This window comes from Embiotoca jacksoni, unplaced genomic scaffold (genome assembly GCF_022577435.1).
Source record: "Embiotoca jacksoni isolate LCO1_2020_lvr unplaced genomic scaffold, fEmbJac1.0.p SCAF_4, whole genome shotgun sequence".
In the NCBI taxonomy this organism is placed as follows: domain Eukaryota; kingdom Metazoa; phylum Chordata; class Actinopteri; family Embiotocidae; genus Embiotoca; species Embiotoca jacksoni.
In genome coordinates this window covers 18,765,001-18,782,352 of record NW_027185392.1, presented here as the reverse complement: position 1 = coordinate 18,782,352, position 17,352 = coordinate 18,765,001, and the positions used below count along the sequence as shown (strand labels likewise).

Below are 17,352 nucleotides of genomic sequence, written 5' to 3'. Positions count from 1 at the left end.
CTGCTGTCAGACATGTTTGGTGTGAAAAAGGCCTGTAATTACACACAGTCAAAAATATGAAGTAAAAACAGTCCAAAGACAGTTCAGTCATTTGGAGAGCCAAATTTTCTACACATCCAAGTGGGCAGGAAAGTCACTTATTTATTGATTTTTGATTTTTTTTTTTTTTTTTTTTGATTTTTTAAAGTTGATCTCATCTAACAGTTTAAATTTTTATGTGTTTGACATCTTTGGAAAAATATCAGTTTTTCACCTTTAAAGGGAACTATTAGTTAACCTTTCAAATGTTTACCAGATATACACTCACCATCTTGGCACTTTGGTAACAGCAATTATAAAACTGTTTGTTCAGTTAAAAACAAATGCATTGGATGTTGTTGAACATCGTGGTTGGTCAGAGAAGCTAAGAAATAAAAACAATTTTAAAAACAGCCTTTACTTTTAGGTGACACAATAAAAAGGAATACTCATGAACCTACACCCTCCTTCTCCTCCTCCTCCTTTTCCTCTTCCTCATTTGTCAATCTGTCTGTGTTGCTCTGGGAACATCATTAACCAGAGCATCAATAAGCAGATTGTCAGGCTAATCAGTGAGACACACACACACACACACACACACACACACACACACACACACACACACACACACACACACACACACACACACACACACACACACAACCTGGCCTCTACGGATGGTGCATCTTCACAGATCTGGAACGTCCGACCCGGAGCCACAGGCCCTGCGGGACGCCTGGCCACCCCGCTAGTGGAGTCCAAAACTGGGGCACAACTCTCCAGTCACCTCCTTTTTTTTTACTAGAAGAAAAAAAAAAAAACATTATGGGTCAAGGCGAATATATACACACACGTTTACACTAACACACAGTCACACTCGCATGCAGACACATACTGTACCGTGTGTAAACATACTGTACGCACCAGCACGGATCACGAGCAGGTCATGAGCCTGTGACGGTCGTCCAACCGTAACACACACACACACACACACACACACACACACACACGCTCTTTCTGTAAAAACATACAGAACTGTACAAACACTACGAACACATGAGCAAACGCACACGAGAAAATTCCATCTTCTGGTTTCAAAGGCTCCATTCAGTCAGCAGAGTCTGTAGCTGCAGCGCTGCAGCGAATCAGTCAGTCACAACACTGCAAACACTTTGAGGCTGAGGACACAGGACAATACGTTTATTTTAGAAGAAGTGATGCTCAGAGTAAAGAGAGCAAACTGCTGCATTATGAAGAATTTTAGGAGCTAAAAACATGAAGATAAATAAATGAGAAAACACATTCATAAAAGGTAAATGATGAAGATCACCAGAACTGAACTCATTTCATAATAACACTGATAGTCAGCAGACTAATGATAACAACATGTTATCCTATCTGTCCAGCCACAAATAATCTGCCACATACATTATCTTGATCACTTCCTGATACACACAAGTATCCTCTTTAGGCAGCCAATCAGCTTGCAGACGGAAAGTCTGACATCCAATCAAAGCTGGAGCGAAAATGTCAAATAAGGGCACCAGAGCAGAGAAGAGTGAAAAATGTTCTCTCATTTTGAAAATTCATTGTTGAGAGAGATGAATGACAAAACTCTGCATACACTGTGCTAAATTATATGTCTGCCAAGCTATCTGTAATATAAATAGAGAATAATCAACCAAGTTCGTCTCCTGTTTGGCTCAAAATCATGAACAAAAATACTAGTAATTTATCTTTTATTTTGTTTTTATTATTAGAAGTTTTGATGAACGGCTTTTCCCCTCATTTTTTTTAACTGTAATATTATTTTGGTGGTTATTTTTAAGTTATAATGAATTAAATTTAAATATTTTAAACTTAATTTATGTTCATGTCCATTTTGTGATAAAACAGGGCCCAAACTTAAAGTAACACATTACATTATTGAAATACATGTTAGAGGTGCAAAGAAATTAAAACAAAAAAACGAATAAATCATTTTTTGCACTTGAGAAGACAGTTGTGAGGTGAGCAGGTGACAGAGAGGATGCACCGTAAATCACAGGGTTGGTGGTTTATTTCCAGGCTTTTAAACGTATCAAAGCAAACAAGTTGCCCCCAAATGGCTTCAAAAGCAGGTAAAAGGATATTTGAAGATGAACTACTGTGCCACTGTATGAACAAAGGAAATTGTAAACAATTATGCCTGAAAAAAGGCCATATTGGCCTAAAAAGAAAAGGACTGTTTTTATTCTCTCGATTCAAGAAGAGCTTCAGTCTTACTTGAAGAGATGGATTTTTATGGCCGAGTTGTGTGCTGCTGGATTGTTATTCCCTGCACATAGAGAGACATATTTTAATTTGACATTTGATTAAGAACCAGAAAAATTTGGATTTTAATGTCAAATCTATCTGTTTGTTTTGGGTTAATGAATGCCTTTTAACTAATGTATGTAAAATCCAAAGAGAAAAAGTAATTCCCAACCTTTGAGCCTTCATTACTTCAAGATTATTTTTTTTAATACAGTCTAAACTATACTTCACCTTTGTTTCAGAGCTGACATTACAACGGAGGTTTAGGTTCTTGGTACATATACTGTGTGCTCAGTGTTAAAACTGAATCTAACAGTGTTTGAATAATGTCAGGGGTCTGAAAGGTTTTGGGAAGTGAAAATGACCAATATAATTGTCTATTAAATTAGACTGTGCAGTGATGTGCTTAGCATGTAAATAAATAGCGGGGCATATTTATTCATGGCATTTAAAAAAAAATGATTTTATTTACAAAGAATAAATTTGTTCCACATAAACTAGTTCCTGTTCAGCAAAAAGGGTAAATCCAAAGATTTTTATTGTAGTCTATGTAATGAATAACTTGACAAGGCGATGGAGATCATACACTAGACCAAAGTGTAGGTTTTCATACTTTCAGACAAATTTTAATACTTCCATTAGGAAAAGAAATTAAAACTGAAACATAACACAACACTTCTTCCCTATTGATAATTGGGCAAAACACTAAAAACACCTAAATTACTTTGGCTGGAAATGCTCTCCATATTTGGCTGCTTGTCTAAACCTAATGCCATCAGATGTAAGTGGATAATATCTGAGTAGGGACTGACATTGCCAGATTGGTTGATAATGTTTTCACAGCATTGCACCAACAACGAAGCTCCAACATCCATACTATATATTAAATGTACTGAAAGTTACAGACTGCAGCTTTAAATTTTACAGTTAAGAGCAACCCATCAAGTCTGTGTTGTGTATGTTGGCATGTGTTTAAATGTACACACACACACACACACACACACACACACACACACACACACACACACACACACACACACACACACACACACCTGTCTGTCAGTCAGTCACAGCTACAGATAAACACAGCTTTAGAGGGCGGGGAGGATGAGTGACAGGCGGAGGATAGTGTCAGTCATCCCACACTGTCTCCATCACATGATGTCATTGTGCCGCCTGGCGCCTTGCTGATGCAGCAGATACAGAGCCATCAAAGGAAGAGGAGCGGGAAGTGACGGAGAACATGAGGAAGACAACACGTTGACCGAGAGTCTGTCTGCAAGCTTGTGTTTCCAAACAACGGTACACGTGTTCAATGTGTGAGTGAAATGTGGGTTAAAATCATCTCACTCTGTTCGTTTGAAATTAAAAAAAGAACCTTTCTTAAGGTTACTAACTTTATTCTAAAAAATAAAGTCATACTAGATATTCTGGGATGGTTGTAAAAATATGAATATAGACAGGCCTTTTCCTATTTCCTGTTGTCTTAAGATTTCAAAGACCGTAAACGAGTCCACATCTTTCGAACTCCACGTCTCCAGTTTGTAATTAAATCCAAGCAAAGCAGCAACCAACAATGACGTCACCCATTGGTTTGTGAACTGCCGTTCTGAAGCCTCGAGTTCGGTATTTTGTCCGTCGCCATCTCGCTATTTTGGAGCCAGAAGTGACCATATTTGGACGAGCTGGGGAGGAACGGGCGGTGGATCTGACTCAATCTGATGGGGAACCGAGGACACTACGCTCGCCCAACTATAGCAGAAACCTGACTGCACCACAGGCTTGTCAATCAAACAGACACAGCTCCAAACATATCGCTTATTGAGGAATATGTTCTAATTAATAATGGAATTATTTTAAATGGACCACCAGAGAACTAACAATAAGGAGTGACTTCAGCAAATTACATCATAATTAATTTTGGGGAAAAAGTATTCACTTTGTCTTTAATGAGAGAAAATTAAATGGGAGTCTATTCGAGTCCACGTCCACATACATTTGAGCATGTTATGCTTTCACAGGTGATATTTAGTAGACAGTAGTACTGCTTTGGAAAAGTAAACTGAATTTAATGTGTAGTTTGGCCAGATTCATGGTCTGTTGGAAATACATCAAATGGTTGGACAGCTTTGGAAACACACACACACACACACACACACACACACACACACACACACACACACACACACACACACACACACACACACACATACACACACACACACACAATTGTCTTTCTATAGTTGTGAGGACATTCTTTGACATAATTACGGTCTAAATGTCCTCACAACATGAGTTTGTCCTCATAAATATAGTTTTAAACTAAAATTGGTCCTGATAACTATAGAAAGATATGTACACACACACACACACACACACACACACACACACACACACACACACACACACACACACACACCTATCCACAACGCTGGATAAGAGGTGTCTATGTCAACTGCAACTTTCCAAAATTGTCGATTCACACCCACTTCATGCTGACTGGTGTGCAGAGAAAATTTAACTTCCCTCTTCTACTCTATTTTTTCATTCATTACGCAACTTTTGGTGGAGATTTCTCTGTGAACAAAAACTGCAACACTATGAATGTCTACCTGGAGAGATTAAGGCACCACAAACAAACCTTTATTACCTTCCCAGGAAATTCTTTATCATAAAAGATCCTGGAAAGGAATGAATCAGAATCAGAGACTTTGCATGTCTGTTTCTTTTTTCATTTATTGGCACCACTTGTGGAATCATTTTTCAGTTTCGATCCTCAAAGCCTCCTGACCGTAGTTTAATCAACCAATCAGCTCGCCAGACTAAACGCGACGCATTGTTGCATTGTTGAGATTTAGTACGTGTGTGCGCTGGCTCCTCTCCAACCCGCGGTTACCCATAACACCCTTCTCTGTGTCTCTAAAACGTTCCTGTGTATCTTTGTCAGAGCATCATTTCAGCGTTCGGTATCATATTTAAAAAGAAGAAGAACGGCAAAAACAAAACGGAGTCATGTTTCTTCCGAGTGATGATCGAGATCATCTTCCCGCCCTTTTTCCTCTTTTTCTCCAGCCCTTATTTGTTCAAAATGACCACAGATTTAGTTGCTCTTGATGTTTATTATTTGTTCTTATTTGACATTACCCGACTGGAGGTAAACATACCAAATTGTAAAAAGAAATCCGCTGGTCTTACTTTCTTTTTTGGATTTCTCTCTCTAACTACATTTTCTCTCGTCTCTGAATCTCCCCGCTGCTCCACGCCGTGGTGTGTTTATGTGTGAACAGGAAAAAAGGTATTAAAGTGTGATAATTGGAGATCTCATCCCCAACACCTGTCATAGACCATTCATCACACAGTGTTCCCCTGCACACACACACACACACACGCACACAGACACACACACACACACACACACACACACACACACACACACACACACACACACACACACACACACACACACACACGTTTAAGATTATCCCTCTCTGATACGTTCCTGTGTTCACACAAAGAGCTTGTAAAGCATGTCGATCCTACGTGCATATTTCAGGTACACACACACACACACACACACACACACACACACACACACACACACACACACACACACACACACACACACACACACACACAGATATAAACATGCAACCGAAGTCCCAGAGCTGAGTATATATCAGACAGGCATTACAGCTGTCATTATCACATGTAAAGAGGTTTGCGCACACACACACACACACACACACACACACACACACACACACACAGATAAGTATGTTGGTAAGAAGGCTTTTTCCTTCTGAGACATGGGGAACGGCAGGCTGCAGGAAAAACACTGTAACAAATAAAGTCGCACATCTATCAGCTTACTGTTCGCGCTAAACACATGCACGTTAAACACACATATCCAGCACATACAAACCGCTCCTGCCAATCTGAAACACATCCTTAATCCATCTTTTATCCTTCCACCCATCTCCCCCTCTTCCTTCAATCCTCCTCTCAGGATATCCTCCAACCCCCATCTCTCTCTCTCTCTCTCTCTCTCTGTTCATTTTGTGTTGACATATCTATTTCACGTGGCTTTTGGAAATGGGATTGTTGCCTCAGTCTGATGTAGTTTGTTGTGTGTAGTGTGGCCACCTATTTCATCTGCAGCAGAACCTTGTTAATGCAAAATCTCTAGCAGCGCAAGAATGAATCGTACCAAGATGCACCAAAATCCATGCGGCGCGCTGGTTCGATTCTTTGGCAAGTGTGGCAAGTGGTGTGTGTGTGTGTGTGTGTGTGTGTGTGTGTGTGTTCACTGCTCACGAATGGATTAAATGCAGAGGTCAGGTTCCTGTGTGTTCCTCTGTTTAAAAAAAAAAAAAAAAAAACATGTAACTGGCAGATAAAGTGGTTTGGTCTTCTTAAACGTATCATAAAAAAGCTAATATGCTAACGTCAGTCCAAACTGTCCTTAACTGTCGTAGAGCATCTACCTTTGAATTCTCAGACAGTCTCATACACAAACATTTAATCTGCAGGCTGCTATTAAGAGACGAGAAACAGACAGAACAGAGTGGGAGGCGTCTTCTCTCTTGCTAAGACGCTAATTTCACTTCCAGTTTCAGGTTTCTCATCTAATAACAATCTCTCTCACTCTCTCTCCTGGGAAGAGGCCCCACTGACAACTATTTATCTGACCTCTGACCTTTAGGTTCCTGACCGGTGAGACCAGGTACGCGGCTCCAGCAGCAGACGCACAAAGACAAAACGCAAGACGCAATCGGAAATGAGATAAAAAGCTGAAAAAGTTGGCCGACCATGAAAGCCAAGGAGCGAGAAGAATTATGGTGAGATTGAAGCTGGGAGAGAAAGGATGGGAAGAAGGGGAGGGAAAGAAGACAGAGGCAGTGAGGGTGAAAGACGGATTGTCTGGAGGCGGAAGTGAATGGAAGAAGAAAGAACAGCTGTTCTTTGGAGTTCCTGTGAGGACATAATCAACTGTCCTCACCTGGGGAGCAATAAGTCACTGTCAATGTCTGCTGAACACATGAGTGAAACCGGATTTCCTCAAAAACCCAATCCAGCATAATATACGGCAGATACAACGGCACAATACTGTATGTGATCATATTATATACTGCAATGTGAATTTATACTGCAATAAATAACAACATAGCAGACCGGAAGAAAGAAAACATGATACCATATAAAAGGCACAATAGAAGATGATGTACACTGAGATATGATACGACGTGATATCAGGTAAGACGAGGTATGACACGCTGCTAAACATGTTTAAGATGGACGTATGTTACGTCATAATACAGCGTAGGTGAAGCAACAAGACACGCCGTGTTCAAAGTCTGCTGGAAGTCAGTCGCTGAGGGTTTGATCGGTTTCATCAACAGTTATCATCTGACGCGTCAAGCAGAACTATTGGTTGCTACGGATACCTGCTGCCGCGGTGCTCATTTAGGGGCGCGGTTGAACTGTTGAAGATTTTGGGGATAGCGTCCAGTCCGAATCGTATATTTTGCACTGATTAGGCAGCGATTATGTTCCGTTACTTAAAGTGGTGTTCGGTGTTGTAAGACGAGGCACGGTGTGACCGATGCAGTTGGGTTACGAGTCATTTTACGAAAACATTATGCTCGGAAAGAATACAATGGGGGGCGGCACGGTGGTGCAGTGGTGCAGTGGTTTAGTACGGTCACCTCACGGAGGGTTCTGGGTTCGAACCCAGAAGGTTCTCCCTTTGCCTGCGTGGGTTTTCTCCGGATACTGCGGCTTCCTTCCAAAGACATTAATGGAGGTTAATTGGTGATTATAAATTGCTCGTAGGTGTGACTGAGAGCGTGAATGGTTTCTGTGTTTGCCCTGTGATGGACTGGCGACCTGTCCAGGGTGTACACCGCCTTCCCCCAAAAGGAGCTTGGATGGGATCCAGCCGTCCTGGGATAATGGATGGGTCTAAGATACAATGGAATATATAGGATTGGATGAGGTTACATCATGGTGTGTTATGTTACATATTACGTCACAGTACATTGCATTATGTTGCACTTAGGGTTGCAACGGTGTGAGTTTTTCATTGTATGAAAATGGTATTTCACAATTACTGTTATTATCATTTATAGCGGCCCTTAATGGAATGAAAGAGGAGGGTTTTTTATTTAAACAATATACATATATATACTGTATATATATATATACTGTATATATATATATACTGTATATATATATTAAAAAAAATATTTTGAATATCTTTAAAAGATTCTTTTGAAAATAGATAAATGGTCTGAAAGCAGGACTTTACTGTTATAGTTGGTTGAGGTGGAGCTCTTTTGAACTAGTTTCTATCCAGCTGCAAATTATTATTTTCTTAATGGATTAATCAGCAAATTATTTCTCTCCATTGTTTGGTTGGTTTTGTAAAATTTCTGAAAATAATGATAAATGCCATCAAAAGTGCTTTAAACTATCCTCAAAATAGTTGCAAATTTGCTGCAGGTGTGTAACAGCGCTGCCAGACTGATACAGTCTGGCTTAGACTCACACACTCCTTCATATCAGCAGCCGCAGCCGGGGGGTCGGGAAAAGTTCTGTTCAAGACCACAGTGAAACCATAAATGTGCACGACATGGTGGCCACAAAAACAGGAACTCTTTGGATCTTACTTTGATTGACATTACTTTATGTTAATTTACTTTAGGATTATATCATGTAGATATGACTGAGCCGGACAATACTTTAAGTGATATTTCCTAAAAGAATAGTTTTGGAACATGTGCATCTCTCTTCATTATATTTCCAGCAAACATCGGCACTACCTTCGTAACTCCCTGTACTGGATGTCACTGTTTATTGTCTTCCTCTGACCGGCAGTAAGCCATGTTCGGCAGCACCACCTCCACCACCTCCGCCCCCTCCGCCTTCTCCTCTGCCTCCCCTCGTCTCTCATCCTCCCTGCAGAAGGTGAAAGGTCGCCATGTCTCCGGAAGCATCCTGTGTGGTGATGTTAGGGGGCAATGTTCTGCTCCCCACCGGGACAACACCAGACACACACACACACATACACACATATATATATATATATATATATATATATATATATATACACTCTCCAACCTGACGGGCTGGTATGTCTGCTTGGGGGAACTAATTGTTTTTAGATGAGGAAACTTGAGGAGAGGCTCCAGAAGGGAGGACAGGAGCTGAGAAGCGCGGGAGAAGAGGAGGGAAGCACGGTGCTATAAATTAACGATGTGCCGGATATTCAGTTTCCACATGGCTTTTGATGAGAAAACTGCAGACACTTTAGCTATTTTTTTCAGTCTCTTGGTGCTCCTCAACTGGGCCAGACGCACACACACACACACACACACACACACACACTTTAGCCCAAAATGTATTGTGATGCATTTTCTAAAGTGTCCAGTTGTCCATCTAGTGAAATTTCAATGATACCCACCTCTAAGAGCCACTCTGCAAAACAAACCACTCAATAAGCTGGAGGTAATGGAGACTGCAGGTCAGGCTTTACAGCAATATCATTACCATACACACACGCACACACACGCGCTCACAGTCCCATTGTCTGGGCAGTACTTATTAGTGGCCGTGCTAACAGAGTTTGTCCATAAGTGACCTTAATTAAGTGGCTAGCACCATTAGCTGCAGAGCTAAGAGGCTAAGAGCAATCCATCTGCATGTGAATGTGTGTGTTTTTATGATAATGGCTTTGTTGAGGTGTGTACCAGAATACTAACGACCGGCTGCATGCAACCCAAAATGGATAAATAGGCAGTTGAAGTTGAGTGCTGAAGAGGGGATGGTTTAGATAAGTTACTCATTGTGAAAAAGACAAAAACAGGAAGCAATGCAGAGGGCTGCTTTAAATGCAGGTTAGCCCCATTTACAAGCACAAAAGCACTCTCTCTCTCTCTCTCTCTCTCTCTCTCTCTCTCTCACACACACACACACACACACACACACACACACACACACACACACACAGCTCTCAGTATTTCAAGCCCCATTCAGTTTGCCCTATCATTTTTCATTAGTTATGAAAACAAGGATCTGAATCTAATCTCATCAGGTTTTGAGGCGTAAAATAATTGTGTCATTGAAATATTAATAATGAAAAAAAGGGAGAAATATTAAACAGGTGTCATCAGTGTCACTGTTAGTCAAAATATATGCCACTGTCATAATCAAACGTGGTGCAATCATTCGTACAACCCCGTTTCCAAAAAAGTTGGGATATTGTGTAAAATGTAAAAAAAAACTGAATGCAATGATTTGCAAATCATAAACACCTATTTTTTATTTATTTATTTATTTTTTCGTTTTGGTGCCAACACGTTGCTATCTGCCCCAACTTTTTTGAAATGTGTTGCTGCCATTAAATTCAAAATGTGCAAATATTTTTCATTTTTCAACAATAATATTTCTCAGTTTCAACATTCAATATGTTGTCTTTCATCTTTTTTCAATTAAAATGGGTTTACATGATTGGCAAATCATTGAATTCTGTTCTTATTTACATTTTACTTTTTGGGAAATGGGGTTGTATTAATTGACTTTACTGTATAACATTGATCGTCACACATCCAAAGTTAATTCTGTCAACACCAGTTTCCATCGTTTGTCCTCGCATGTAATCATTGTGTCAACATTGAGGCGTTTTTTAAATTGTGGTCTCCCTGATTGAAAATCTCACTCTCATGTTTTGTCTCTGTCTTCTTCGTCATTGTTGTTTTTGTTGATATTGCTGTGGCTAATGGTTTCTCGCCCTGGTCGCTCGTAAAGCTGCTAAACTGGGGTCACGCGGTCAGAAGTCACTGCTTTCCCTTTGATGTGACCCTGACATCCTGGGAGGAAGAGGAAATGGAGGAGGAAGAGGATCGGTCATGGATTAGTGGTAAAACACTGCACACGTTCACACACACTTTTGAGAGTTGGTGAGGTTCTCAACGTGGCTAAATAATCAATCGCAACACTTTCCCTTGACACACACATGAATTATGACAGACAGACACACACACACACACACACACACACACACACACACACACACACACACACACACACACACAAACTAGTTGCAACACATAATCACTGGCTGGATTGTGGTCGGAGGCCGTGTTTATCCCGAATGAACGAAGCAACACATTTATGAACTGTATTGGCCGGAGGAGGTCGGGGTGGATGGTGGGCCGACAAAGTGTATAGGTTTCTCACCAGGTTCAGGAGTTTGCATCCAGACTTCCATCTGTGGTTAGATTTAGGGAAAAAGGAACTTTAGTTAAGTGTTAGTGAAAGATCGTTGTGTCTCCCATAACTGTGGACTTGTTCTTGTTAAAGCTGACAACAATCTTCCAAAAACAAAAACCAAGACATGACCTGACCTGACTTCCTTCACTGAAATTTTAGATCAAATGTTTTTAAGGATTAGGTCTAAACCTAGTCTAGGGTTGGAGCGTGTGTGAACCACTAGAAGGCTTTTTATTTGAGCTATGTATGTCTTGTAAAGCTCTCTATTTACCAGTCGGTCGACATCCGACAGGAGGAGCTGGAGGAGCTGGAGGAGTTTGTGGGGAACGAGGACGTCGGGGCTTCTCTCGATTCACTATTGACACCAAGACCCTAACTGGTCAAAGTGGTGAAGAACCCCCATTTTTGGATTAGTTAGGAGTAAGGCTGAGTCAGGTGCTGCCACACAGAACTGAGCTGAACTGAGGGAGGCAGTAGCTCAGTCGGTGCACACTAATCGGAAGGTTGGTGGTTCGATCCCCAGCTCCTCCTGTCCACATGCCTAAGTGTCCTTGAGCAAGACACTGAACCCTAAAAAAAAATTGCTCCCGATGGTGTGCCATCGGTGTGTTGTAAGTCGCTTTGAATAAAAGCGTCAGCTCAATGAAATGTAATGTAAAAAATGTAATGTAAAGCTTCAAAACCGCTTTTCAGTAAACCTATGTGTGACGTCGCTGAGGTTACGTACATTTCTTGTATAGAGTCTGTGGACCGAGGCAGAGAAAAGAGAGTTTTATTTGTGAAACGTCACGAGACACAACAGAAGAAAACCCAAGAGGCTCAAACTCTTTTTCAGCTCATGCACCAGGTGACCAGTTCACATTCAAGTGATTGGCCGCCATCTTTGGCTGCAGTGTCCAATTCTCCTTAATAAACCTAATGGGCAAATCTCCTCTCTATCCTCCACATTTCTTATCTATATCTCCACTTATACTTTCTGATAAAGGCAACATTTTCAAGAATAATACTTCAATAATACTTTAAAACGTTGTTGTTGTTTTTTTGTATTTTAAAGCTAGGAGTATAAAGGAAGACGGTGTGAACCGTCTCTCGGAGGAGGATGCGGGGAGCGAGGTTGAAAGGTGCGTGGTGTGTTTTTCTCATCACAGAGCTCCTCTCAGCTGGAGCTTCTAAACACAGACACTGTTGCTTCAACTGCTTAAACAACCTCTCTGCAGCACTTCACACACGTTCTCATCTCACCTCTCACCTTCTTCTTTTAAGTAATTCAACATATTTAAATTCATTAGTGGAGCAACATAGGAAAAAAAAATCTCAAAGTGCTTTACATTATACAGAAACAGTCGCATGTAGGTTCACACACACAAACCCTTAAAAGACACACACACACACACACACAAACACATACACACACACACACACTCTCTAAGTGGGGCAGATTACATTCTCCCCAGGACTTGACTTGCATTAAAGTTTAAATGTGTTCAATTTGGACAGTCCCAATATTAGAGTGGAGTATCATTACCCACCTTATTGGATGAGTCTGAGCAGAATAGATTTCTACTGATGAGATGAAGAGGCCTCGGGCGCACACACACATTCGTTCACACTCTACGCTTACTATCTCTCACACACATGCAGACAGACACAAAGACACGTGGACAGATGGAACAAAGACTTGTGTGCTATTTTTGTCTGCTGCACTTCACGAATGAAAATGTTACAGTTTTACTTTGGAAAAGATGTTTAAAATGGATTTGTGGCAAAAAAACAAAAAAAAAGATTTCCTTAAATAAACATACGTACACAGTAAAAATATAAAAGCAATAGTTTTATTTTCGCTCCCATTGTCCACTGGTTAAAGTAAAACGATTTAAAAGATCTACGCACATTAAAGGTTTATTTAGCTGAAATTTTGTTCACTAATTTGTTCAAATCCTTTTAGTGAGCTAAAAGATAATCCATCTACCTGACAAGTCTGGCACATCAGGATGCCAATTAAACAGTACAAGTACAGGTTTGCCTTGGACTGGTCACAATAACAGACCACTAAAACATGTGCAGTTTTACCTTGATTTTTTTTAGGTTGCTTTTTTTTTTTTTTTTTTTTTTTTTTTTTTACAGCTTTCTACTCAAACAGACACCAATCAACAAATCACTCAGGCCGGCTGCACTTGTCCGACTTTACATAATACATTTAGACATTAGAGAAAGAAAAGTCCACTCACTACTTAATCTGTGAAAACCATCAACACTAAAGTGTATAATTTAACCACGTGTTGAAGGCTTCCAGCGAATTTAGTTTTTACTCGGCATTTAAAACATCTGATTTTTTTGATTGTGTTTAAAATAATCAGTTCTTTGCATTTAGTTGCCTACAACTGCTACTTTCATCTTCATAATCAGTTTTTTTAATCAAAGCATCTTCATCTTCCCACTTTTAATGGCTGCTTTGCTTTCACTCTCCACCATCATTCATTCTATATCCTTCTTTATTCCACTGAATCAGATGCACTAAAACTACAGATCCAAACCATTCTTTTGTAATCACATTAACAGGAGCATAATTTCGACACTCCAAATTATGCAGAAAGTATTTTCATGCCTCTGTTGCTTCTTCAGTGAAGACACACACAGTTCAGCACTCAGACTTTGAGCTCTTCACAGTTCAGCTCAGTAATACAGTGTCACAGTGTTTTGCCTCATGATCTTCTGTCCTTTCACTTTCACAGATTCTGAAACTGTAGGTTTAATGAGGTAAAGTGTTGCACGACACTGTCAGCGCTTCTGTTTGCTTTCACGGACATGTTTCTCTTCTTGGCTCGTTGCGTCAATAATTAAAAGTGCAACAAGAATTTACAGGAGTGCCTGATTTTAAATAGTTTACTTTTAACCGATATAGTATTTTACTTTTATCTTCTTGAAAACTAACTGGAGTTTTAAACTTTGTTGTTAAGGACAGGGTAAAGGGTGGTGGAACAAATTATGTCTAGAAGTGTTGTTGCAAATGTATACAACAAAAAATATTTCAGTCATTTGCAGCACAGAGCATAAAGGACAAACAACGACCCCCTCCCCCCCAAACACAAAACGCTAAAACACCTCAACTGTTTTAAGTAAACGGCGCCGTAAAATAGAGTCAAAAAGTCAATACAGCAAAGTGTAATTTACGTGTTAACATTTTACACCATCTTGCCATTTCAGTGCTGTCACGGTTCAGTCAGAGGCACTTTGAATGGAGCCGACCATTAGATTTAAAACTGGTTCTACAGTTAGATTTATTGAGAAATGTTTTGGTTTATCAAAGATATTAGTGTGAGAACTGATTTATGCCAATATTGTGTCAATACGGGTGTGAGATATAGTCCTTTGAACACAGTTACAAAAACTACAAAATGGCAAATGTGCTGGTAGACCTTTTGGATGATCAAAAAATAATTTGCATGATGAAAAAAAAAAAAAAAAAAAAACTTTAAGATCCCACAGCAGGTCGAGAATGATCTGCCAGATGAGATGCATCTTTGTCAATGAACTTCAGGGGATTCACTACATGTTACAAAAAGGCTCAAACACAGAAATGCAGCAGGAAACTATAGAGATATGAGAAACCATCATCTCGCCTGTCAAACCTGGTGGTTCTTCTGTTAAGGATGGTCGTCTTTGGCTGCCAATGGACCAAGAGCACAGTAGCATTTATGATTTCACTGATGAATGGAGCGACAGGATGAATGTAGTCAAAAGCATTCAAACTCAGTGGATGATGTTTTATCATTTGACAGGACAAAAAGTCCTTCATTTATTTCTACATGGTAATATTGCTACCTGTGTTTTTGTGGAGAATACTGTGTCCACTTTCTTTTTCAGATTTGAGCTTCTCTATGGTCAAATTATCATTAAAGAATATTGTTTATAGATGGAACGAGTAATTTGTACACTGCTCAACACAACTGTTAAGAAATATTACTATTTGTAAACAACGTTTACATGGGAAACATAAACTCGAGAGCTGTTTACATTTTTCCATTTGGATCATAGATTGTTGTTATTAGTGTTCATTAAATTTAATCATTTCCACACACAAAAAAAACACAAACAATTAATGACAACAATAATAAACTTTTTTTTTCTTTATTTTGAATACTTTTAATAGCAATAAAATAATATTATGTCTGGAGTGCATAAACATGTCTGCCTTTTTTTTTCTAATAAGGAATTCTCATTTTAAAATGTAATATTTATGAGTCTTTGAGCACTTTTATTTTGCTTTCTGTGAACACTATATATACGAGACAGATTCATTTCAAATAGTAATAAGGCCTTGGAAATGGGAGTCAGTATTACATGTAGAGATCACACTGTGACAGATCGGTAGGAACTGGATAATACAGGCAGGAAGTCTTTACGAGGACAGAAAAATGAACTGTTCTCAGACGTCTCCTTCGCTTTTTATCCACTTAGGACGCTGTGGTTTTTGTCCTTCCCTCACCTCCACCACCTCCTCCACTGTCTCACACTCCACCTTTTAAAATAATATCTCCTTCATTCTCTGTTTCCAGCCTTCCTCCCTGCACCCACTTCTCCCCCCTACCCATTATCTTGGTCTCCTGTTCCTCCCCTCCTCTTCCTCCTCCTCCTCATCCTCTTTCTTCCGTCCGCCTTTCATTTGTTCTCCACTCTTTCGTTGCCTCTCCTCACTTTGAGCGAAATAGATTTTCAATTACGTGCTGAGTGCCTGGAAGCTTCTATATTTCCCAACCTGACCCCAATACAGCTGAAGTGACACCCCACGCACCAGAGACACACACACACATACATATACCGACAACACACACACACACACACACACACACACACACACACACACACACACACACACACACACACACATCTGATACACTTCCGCCTCCACTTACAGCCTAATGGAGTGGAGGAGAGGCTGAAGAATGTCTTCAGTGTCCCGGACAAACCCTGTAAACTACCTCTTTCTCACACACACATGCACGCACACGCACACACACACACACACACACACACACACACACACACACACACACACACAAAATGCTTCAGGGGTCAGTACTGATGAGATGAGACAAGATAAGATACACCTTTGTTTAACATGAAAGACTCTTTAAAGGAGATTTAAATGTCATCAATAAAAACCACATCATGTAGTTGTCCCTGTATTGTGTGTTGGTGTTTGCATTTATTTTTACATAGTTGCATCATGTCTATTAATGTGTTTAATGTTATACCTGTGAGACTAATTTACACCTTGAGGACAGTTAAGTTCGAGTTAAGGATGAAATTTAATCATCATTCGGACCAATAACGTGATTGCAAAAAAGCTGTAACTGTTCACACATTAGTAGACATTTGTGAAACGTATCAACGTAATACATTTCCCCTAAACATCTCAGTTACTTTGTTACTACAAAAAAAAGATACGAAGACATGTGATGGCCTGATGGTAAACCGTTGCAGTGAGTCGCAACATCACAATAAGTGAATAAAATGAATGTAAATTTTCCCTTGTAGCCCCAGTGCCCTTTGTTCAGCAAATGTAAGTGTGTTACGTTCTTTTTTGATAAAAGCATTTACTTGTATTTTTGATACTTGAGTGCATTTCGTGTCAAAAACGCACTTTTGATACTTAAGTACAGTAAATATACCAAAGTTATTTTCTGCTAAGAAATCTGTACTTTTACTCAGGTGTCCCTTACAGAAAAAGCACAAGGTTCCCATGTTTTCCACATGGGACACATGTAT

At 39.9% G+C, this 17,352-nt stretch overlaps 1 long non-coding RNA gene across 1 annotated transcript in view; it reads right to left on the bottom strand.

Annotated features, from left to right (window-relative positions):
• Positions 1-685: 685 nt before the first annotated feature.
• Positions 686-17,352, bottom strand: part of LOC138209385 (uncharacterized) — a 48,079-nt gene continuing 31,412 nt past the window's right edge. Inside the window, exon 3 of the long non-coding RNA XR_011179156.1 lies at positions 686-819. This is a non-coding gene — a long non-coding RNA (uncharacterized lncRNA). The remainder of the gene's footprint in view (positions 820-17,352) is intronic.